Source organism: Lycorma delicatula, chromosome 10 (assembly GCF_047948215.1).
Source record: "Lycorma delicatula isolate Av1 chromosome 10, ASM4794821v1, whole genome shotgun sequence".
NCBI lineage: Eukaryota > Metazoa > Arthropoda > Insecta > Hemiptera > Fulgoridae > Lycorma > Lycorma delicatula.
This window is the reverse complement of record NC_134464.1, coordinates 42,408,751-42,418,066: the sequence shown is the minus strand read 5'-3', so window position 1 is coordinate 42,418,066 and position 9,316 is coordinate 42,408,751. Positions and strand designations below refer to the sequence as shown.

General features: G+C 26.9%; 1 long non-coding RNA gene across 1 annotated transcript; it reads right to left on the bottom strand.

Moving 5' to 3' along the window:
* Nucleotides 1-1,612: 1,612 nt before the first annotated feature.
* On the bottom strand, nucleotides 1,613-8,692 carry LOC142331187 (uncharacterized). Its single transcript, XR_012757915.1, has 2 exons — nucleotides 8,329-8,692; nucleotides 1,613-1,823 (listed from the first exon to the last, which is right to left on the bottom strand). It is a non-coding gene; the product is annotated as an uncharacterized LOC142331187 (long non-coding RNA).
* Nucleotides 8,693-9,316: the final 624 nt, after the last annotated feature.

Here is a 9,316-nt window from a genome sequence, read left to right as displayed (position 1 = left end):
CTTTTTGTGAGAGTACTGTGTATATTTTGTGAATAAGGTATATTCCAAATTTCATCAAATTTAGAAGTGAGTCCATAATTGCATATAATTACCTATTTCTTTATTGTTTGTAGATTCTTCTGTTTATTAATGATGTTTATTAAAGTAATAAACATTAATGTTTATTATGTTTATTAATAATAAACATTCTTTTCTTATACAGGAATTAGATAGTCCACTTGCTGATAAGCAAGTGATGTCTGTGTTGTTAAGCTAAACCAGTAACTCACTGACTGTTACAGAATGCATTGTCCCATACGTATTAGGGTATTGTAGTTGCTTGGTGTCAGTGAGATCAAATCATGATTAAGAGAATATGATTTTCAATACTGGCAATTTTTAATTGTTTTTGATTGAATATGTCTATATTGCTATTACGATACTGTATTAGTTTGTTTTTTTTGTGACCATGTTTGTTTTCATTCATGTTTTAACACTGTAATAAAATGTTTGATTAATCTGTGGTACAGAAAATCATTCTTGAAACAAATTTGGAAAAGATAGAAAACAAGAAAATGGTATGCTAAATATCTAAATAGCAAGTTTAGATATTTAGCATATATTTATACAAATAGGGTATCACAATACCCTATTTGTGATAAATAAGGTATTGATTACCCCATTTATCACAGAAATGCAGTAAGAGTATTGTGTTTCATCATGATTTTTTTATTAATTATAAAATTTCTTTGTTTATGTGTCCAGTATATGTTTCTATTTTGATCTTTTATGTTTTCTTCAGTTTTGTTAGTGTATTTGTAACTTAATTTTTTTTTAAACCATTAATGAGTAATCATTTTAAATTTTTATTATGAGGATTGGTGTTACTTGTATTAGTTTCTTATAAATATCATATAAAAAATTATATTTTTTTCTCTAGAAGCTGTAACCCTATTAATCATATTGGAATATATAGGTGTTTAAAAAGCTAATTAAGTATTTTGCCTGGATGTTCTTAACATAAGTACAGCAAAAAAGTTTGTTTTCAAATACAAACTTTTTTTGCTGAAATTGTATTTCTAAACCTTCAAATGTTCAGAAATACAATTTCATGCATCTCCCACTATTAGATTGTAGTGAATTATAGATTCAAATAATTTATTTTATGCTCTCTAGAGTAAAAAAAAGAATGCCAACTGCCATCTGATAGATACTGTGAATTGACCAATGCAAATGATTTTCAATAATAAAAGTAGACAAAAATTTTAATCTGGATTTGTACATCGATATTTACTAAGATCAATCAAGTTTTGCATTTTCAATTACATCTTATAAGACCAAATTGGATACTCAACTACCATTTATTATGCACATGTGCATTTCTTTATTTCATATAGTTTTAATATTAGTATAACTGTGGAGAAATGATGGTAAACATTAATGTTTTTGACATATTTATAATAATTATCTTTCATACTTGTAATTTTACTGAGTTGTATATCATGACAATGCATTGACACTCACCAGTAGCAATCTGTATAGTAATACGGAGTGATGGAAAAATTAAATAAATATTTATAAAATGAGATTTAGTTATTTATGATGTATTTTTTTAATAAAATAAATATGTGAATTATTTTTAAATAAGTTTTATTTTTTTAACACTTATCAACGAAGCCATTCAACTCGACCAGTTTGAGATATGCATCGACATCTGTGGTTTTTATAGGAACCATCACTAAATTGTGCTGCTTGACATTTTGATTTACAGTTTGGTCTCAAACTGATGATCTCCCTCCTCATTGACTTCCGAACATTACGGGGAAGAAATGCATTCCCGTCATCTAAAAAAAAAAACTTACTGTTCTTAATATTAAGAATCCAACTATAAAAAAAATGATAAATAATGTTGAAGTCAGCCAAATTTTAACACCTTAGCTATACATAAGGAAGGATTATATAAATTTTTATTACCTTACGCTACAAATAAAAATAGGTTTCAACTCCAAAGAACAGACTCATGTTTTCAATTGTAATCAGATAACTAATTTTTTAGCAACAAACTAATTTATTTTTCTATACAAATTATTTGAACGATACAATGAGCTCATAGAAATACTATGTAGTAACATACCAAATACTTTGTATTCTAAATGCACACACACACACACATATGTAAGTAAATGGATAAACTCTTACTAGGTGATCAGATACAATTTAAATCTAATATACTTTTTAATTACTTAAGATCAAATGTAGGCAAGTACAAGCAAGGATAGATTACTAATACAAATTAGAAATCAGTTATTATTAAAAATAAATCTTAGAATTAAAAAGAAATTCTTGAAAATGTCTATGTGAAGAGTATAATATCTTACGGCAGTGAAGTGCGGGAATTAGAAACAAAAAGGAAGAGTAGAGACTTCTGAAATATGCTGTTAGATGAATATTTTGAAAATTAGGTGGGTCAGTAAAATTCAAAAAGAATACAAATAGTAGAAGAGAAAATTTATGGAAGAATAAAATAAAGATGAATTAGATTAGTAGATCATGTACTAATCAGATTACAACATCTGATTTTGTTAATTTAGTACTATTGGGAGATTAAGATTATAATATATAAAAAACTAGAAACTGGAGAACTAGATATAAAATATATTTCCATTAAAAGAATACCACAGAACAGAAACGAATGGTGTCAAACCAATCAACTGATTGATGACATCCATATTAAATGACTGCACAGATATGAATTTTGCTACAAGAAAAATAAGGTATGTTAATTTGCTAGTTTCATCAGAGGTATTTTTTTTAAACTATTCTGTAGTGATTCATTAGTGATTATTATCAGTAATAGATGAGTCAAAAGTTTTACTTGATCACCTTTAATCGTAAATCTACTATTACAGTCTTGCTTATTATTCAGAGGGTAACGATATATATTTTTCACTGAAGCTTCATGTTAGACAAACTCTTTTATACTTACGTAATTCTCTGTAAACTTTGGCACTACATAAGATGCTCTAGTATGTTGTATAATTGATGTACATAGTTCTACTTGTTCCATATGTTGTGTCATAACTATGAATGTCAATACCTTATAAATTAATCTTAAAATTAATAGTATTGCTCATAAAAGTATTTATGCACTTTTTTTCTATCATATGTATCTAAAGAATGACGTAAAAAATTTGTTTAATTAATGAGTCATTCAGTTAATACAATGAGTAGTGTCGGATTTAGCTAATCATGGATTCATTTAACAGTTATCTTTATTACAAATTTTTTTTTTTTGTTTTTAATAAAATATATTGAAATATGCTGTTATTTCAGATAAAATAAATAAATTTACTTTTGTTTATCATTATTTATTTACTAATTACTGCTATTTTAAATGGAAGATAATTTTTAGAAATTTCAGTGAATGTAGAAATTTTGGGTCTTTTCCGTTTCTTCCCCATACTGTATTTTTTTTAAGAATAACTATTTAAACTCGTTAAGAAAATAATAATTGTTAATTTTTAGTAACTTAACCTATATATTGACATTAAAAATTAGATATAATAGGTTTTTAACAAAGCTATTGTTCTACACAATTTCATTTCATTACGTATTGACATTTTAAAATAAGATATAGTACATGTAAGAAATTTATAACAATACTGTCATTAACACACTGTAATTAAAAAAGTATATTACACTTATTATTTTTTGGGAGGCCAAAAAGCATTTATATCTTGTAGTAATTGCTCAAGCAAATGATTTGCCTGATGACGTTGTCTTCACATAAACTCATACAGATAAGAATCTAACAGTTTTCTATTAGTGCCACACTCATTTCTGTTCTGTATTTTGGCTGAAGACCACATTGATTCCACTCACTGGGTGTGAGCCCCCGTCTGTGGATTTGCTAAATTTTCTGCATGGTTTACTTAACGTACTGAAAATTCACCTTTGGAATATTTGGAATCCTTTATAAGATGCCCACATATCCAATATGATCTTTGTGCCCGGTCTAATACATTCATGAATGATTTTCAACAGTGTTTCTGCTATACAATCGGGGACTGCGTACAAAAAACACTCTTCAGTTTCTTGACAAATCCCACTGAACACCCATTGCTGTAGAAAAATCCGTCCAACATTGTACTTGCGTCTTGAGAAACAGGATTCATTTATTTCAACTGTTATGTTTGGGCCGCCTATTATTTCTGGATTCCATATCAAACTGTCTTCACACAGATACCTATGTACTGCAGGTAGTTCTTCCAGTAAGTCATAGCATTGAACTCATCCGTAATTCTTCTATACAATAAGTGGTGGTTGTCTGTTGTTTAGTCCATGAATAAATAGGTAAAATGATAGTGTCAAATGGTAAATTACTAGTCTGTAACCTAGTGTTCTTCCTGAGACCGATTTCAGTCCTGCAGCCAATTTTGCCACACCTTCATCTATCATTTTTATCAGAAAAATGTAATATCTCATGCCCCTCATTGCAATGCCAAGGATTATGAAGAATCCTTTTCAGTAGCAAAAATTCAGTGCCTTTCTCCTTTAAATCAATTTCCCTAACTAAACGAAACATCTTCACAGCACAATAACTAGACACAGACTGATTACAGGCAGTGACACCAATGTTTAGTAATATTGTTCTATGTTGTACTAATTAACCAGACATGTTTAAACATGACCGTATAGTTTAAACATGAACAATTACTAATATGTAACAAAAATACCATTTTGAGGAAAATATAGAAAAGGCTCAAAATTGTTATTTGCTTATCTATTAAAGTATTCTGTATGAGCAGGTGAAATTTCAAATTGAAGAAATGAGTTTTAAATTGTGTAGTACGTAAATATATTTCATCTCAGAAAAACATGAAAATAAGTTAAATGCTTGAAGCTTGTAGTAAAGATAAGGAGGTAAAGATAAGGCTTCATTATCGTTACTGGAATGTATCAGTTCAATAAGTTAAATTACAGTGTGAATTTTCTTAAAAGTTTATTTTCTCCTGATTTCTTAAATATTTGGTTTTAAATAAATATAGGATAAAAACAGCTTACTTTTCTTACTGTAGCAGAAATTATAAAGAGAATCTGACAATGAGCAAATGTTGTATTATTAAAGTTAAAAATAATTAACTTTGTTCACATATTACCTAAAATTTATAGGTAAATAAATTCACTAGGTTATCATCCTTGTTTTCTAGATTAATACTGATTATATAAAATTACATGATTTTTTTTATCAGTTTTTTATATTTAACTTTTTTTCATATCTAATTCTGAATATTTAATTGCATGACAATTAAATAAATCTAACAGATAAGAGACAAATAAAATTATCATTACACACAATTAATTTTCAACTGTTATTGTATGAGAGTAATAAAGGTTACATGAGTGTATTATTTATATAAAACTGTCTCAAAAGCTGTAACATGTTCAAAAAAATGTAGCATTGTGAATTCAGTTGTTTTTCTTATAATTAAATAATTTTCTTAACAATTTTTTCAACATGTAAACATTTCTAAAAGCTTTTATTTAACTCGCTTTAGGAATAATAAAATCTTGCAACTGCTATATCTTTTGATCTATCGTATGAAAATCAATGAAATTTGATACACGCATGTAACTTCGATGACAATACAGCATTACAGTGTCGGAATTTGATATGACCCACTCCCCACACCACCACGTGCTGCTACCCTTATGCTAAATTCATGCATTTAGTTGAAAATTTTAATTTCTCATAAACTATCATATGAAAATGATTGAAATATGGTACACGTATGTAATTTCGATGTGTAAAAATAAATATTTTTACTTTTTAGTCTTAATAAACAAATAAACTTGAACAAACAATAATATTCAGATATAAATATTATTAAGAATTTTTTTTTGGATGTAAAAAGTTTATTGTTCATTAAGACTAAAAAGTAGTATTTGGATGAAACAAAGGGAGAAATACAAATTTTTAATCCCATAAAAAATTTTCATTAACGTGTTTGTTATATAATTCATTTGTTTTAAGATCTTTGCGATACAAAAATTTTTAGAAAAACGTATTGTAATAATAATTAAAAGAAAATCTAAATTTTCATGTATATGATGTGATCTTATAAGTGTTACATAAGAAAATTTTTTGTTGAAAATACACTAAATTTAGTGAAATAAAGTGTTTATAAATTTTTACTAAGGAAATATTGGGAAATGCTCAGTACTTTTAAAAAACTATGCTTTGTTAGGAAGTCTTAATTGAGCATTAGCTTGTTTTCCTGCAAGAAAATAAATTTTGTCAGCAATGAATTCACCATTTGACTACATTTAAGAGCATAAATAATGATATAACAGCGATGCGGATAAATGTTTGATGTTATATACTATATTTATTTATTATTTTTTTAAAAGTTTGTTAACTTTACATGTGGTCTTTGTAAAGAAACCTCAGAATCTAAACCGTAATTTAATCAACATTGAATTTTGTTTTGAGTAAATACAGAAACTATAAATTTGATGAGCTTATTGGCTGTTATTAAATTTATATAAAATAAATATATTTAATATAGATTTATTTTAATTAACTATTACCATATTCAATGAATATTTATTTCTTTATTGTAGTCTAATTCCTTCTAATTTATGCAAATTAACTTACTTATGATGTACAAATACACAAATATATACGTGTGCTTACAAGCATGCATTATAAACAATTCTTTTCAAACCTAATCAGAACTACTCATACTTATACCACAGAAAAAGGATATTAAGTACAATCCATTGAACTGCAATAATTATAGTGTAGGTTGCTTTATATTATTAAATTTTTTCAATTTAGGTAGTAAAAAAACTGAATTGCAAGGTCTTTTCATTTATTGAGAGATATACTGAATACTAAAAATAGGGTTTAAACTGTTTTTGGAGATGAAAGAACCACTTTATTCAACTGTTATAATGCCATCATTATAAAATTGAATAATTTCATCCTTATAAAAATTTAGTTATGACAAAAAATATAAACAAATTAAAGATAAAGACAAAATCTACTACTAAAACAATAGTATGGATAAACATGTATTAAAAACTTCAAGATAAACCTTAATTAGAATTTAAAAAATTGAAATAAAATAAAATGGATCGGCTATGCAAAGGTTATATCTTTCTTTCATGTTTAAAATGAAGTTAACTTTATCTCTGTAGGATTTTCCTTTAGGTTGTTTCATTAATATTATTTATTCAATTGGGTGACAGACATTGAAAAAATAGCAAATTTTAATCTTTTAAATTGATACCTGGTAAGAATAATTTTAAATATAATATCAGATTTTGTTATAATGAGCAATATCGAAGCACATACTAGTATCTTAAATCCTAGTGATTAGTGATAAAATGTTTTGATAAAATAAATATTTCGAAAATTATTTACGCCTTTTTTAATCTTTAGTGTAAAAATACACTCTAATGCAGTTTTGATGCAAGAGAAGCTGTAAAAATTGGATAAACTGTTTTGAATTGAGACCTTATAAGTATTATTTCTTTTTATGTTGTTTTACTTTTTTACAAAACACTAGTGGCCTCTTGCTGTTATGCAATGTTATTATTACAAAGAAATGTTATATATTTAAAAAACAAATTGGCTAAAAACTTATTCCATATACAACACTTCTCACCTCCTACTCCCTTGTTTTTCTCTTTCTTTTCCTGCCACAGATAAGATGCATGTTCAAAACCTACTTCTAGTGTGTCCAGATGTTCTACTGCACAGATTGGGCCGATTCTTTTCTATTCTGCTTGAAATGACCTGCAGATATGTCATCAAGCATCAACAGACCTTTAAAGTGATTTTCCTGTGAGTAATAATAACCTTCAAAATTTATTCAGTTAAGGAATAAACAAGGATTTCTCAGAGGAGAAGAGGAGACTCAAGTTTGGGGTCTGATGACCCCAAACTTGAGTCTCCTCTTCTCCTCTGAGAAATCCAACAGATATGTAATCAAGGGTCATCAGACCCTTGATTACATATCTGTTGGTCACCAAAGAGAATAAAAAAGAATAATTAACCTGATCTTTTCAGTAGAATGCCCAGACAGACTGGTAATAGGTTTTCAGCCCAACATTTATAATATATAAGTGTACAATTTAGAATGGACATAAAATTATTAAAATTTATTGACCTATTGGTTGATGAACAATGTGACCATCCAGACTTACTTAACTTACTAATTAACCTCTTACTTAACTACTAAATAAGAGGTGTTAACCATATTTAATTGTAACTTTTATATCATTATTTTTTATATTAATACTTTTATCATTAATTTATACATTCATGCATTTATGTCTTACCGGTAAGGTGATACATTTCATCTTCGAGATCTTCAGCATTTGTTGTAATAAATAAAGAAATTAAAATAAACAAGTAGATAACATTCATTATGTAACACTTCATGTTAATCAGTTACACACCTTGGTGTCTGCCTCTAATGGTACAGTAACAATGAATTGGTGTGCATATATAATATGTTTTATAACAGGAAATAGGAAATGATACTGACTACAAGATAAAGTAATGATGTTGTTATTACCACAGTTTTATGTAATTACACTCATTATTCATCTGAAACCACAAATTGACATAATTCCCATATTCCGTAAATTTACGCATATGTGTTATCTGGAAGAGATTGTTTAATTCACGCATACTCTAGGAGAAATTCTAAGTATTATGTATACCACAAGCTGTAAAACCTTATTGTAAATGAATCACAGAAAAATAATTGTAATTTTGTGAACACTACACTATGTATAGTAATATCTGTTGTGTAATATTATTTTAAGATAATTTTAATTTAACAGTAATCTAATTTTAAATATAATAGTAAATATAAATTTAAAGGTTATTTCATACAGCAATGCAGCCTTTATCCTGAAGTCTGTTGCAATAAATTTATTTTTGTTGTTCAAATAAAAATTGTTTTAAGAATTTTTAACTCATTCAACCAATATAATTAGAATATAACTATTTTATTTTTAAACAAAAATATTAGCAACAAATTTAAATCCCTTCACACTAGAAAAATCTACATAATAAAAAAAAATCTACAGAAATGTAATTAATAAAAACTAGTCAGTTAATTTTATAGGGATTTGAATACTAGATTGTGGATACCGGTGTTCTTTGGTGGTTGGGTTTTAATTAACCACACATCTCAGGAACGGTCGATCTGAGACTATTCAAGACAACAATTCATTTACAATCATACATATCATCCTCATTCATCATCTGAAATAATACCTTACAGTGGTTCCAGAGTTTAAACAGAAAATGAAAAAT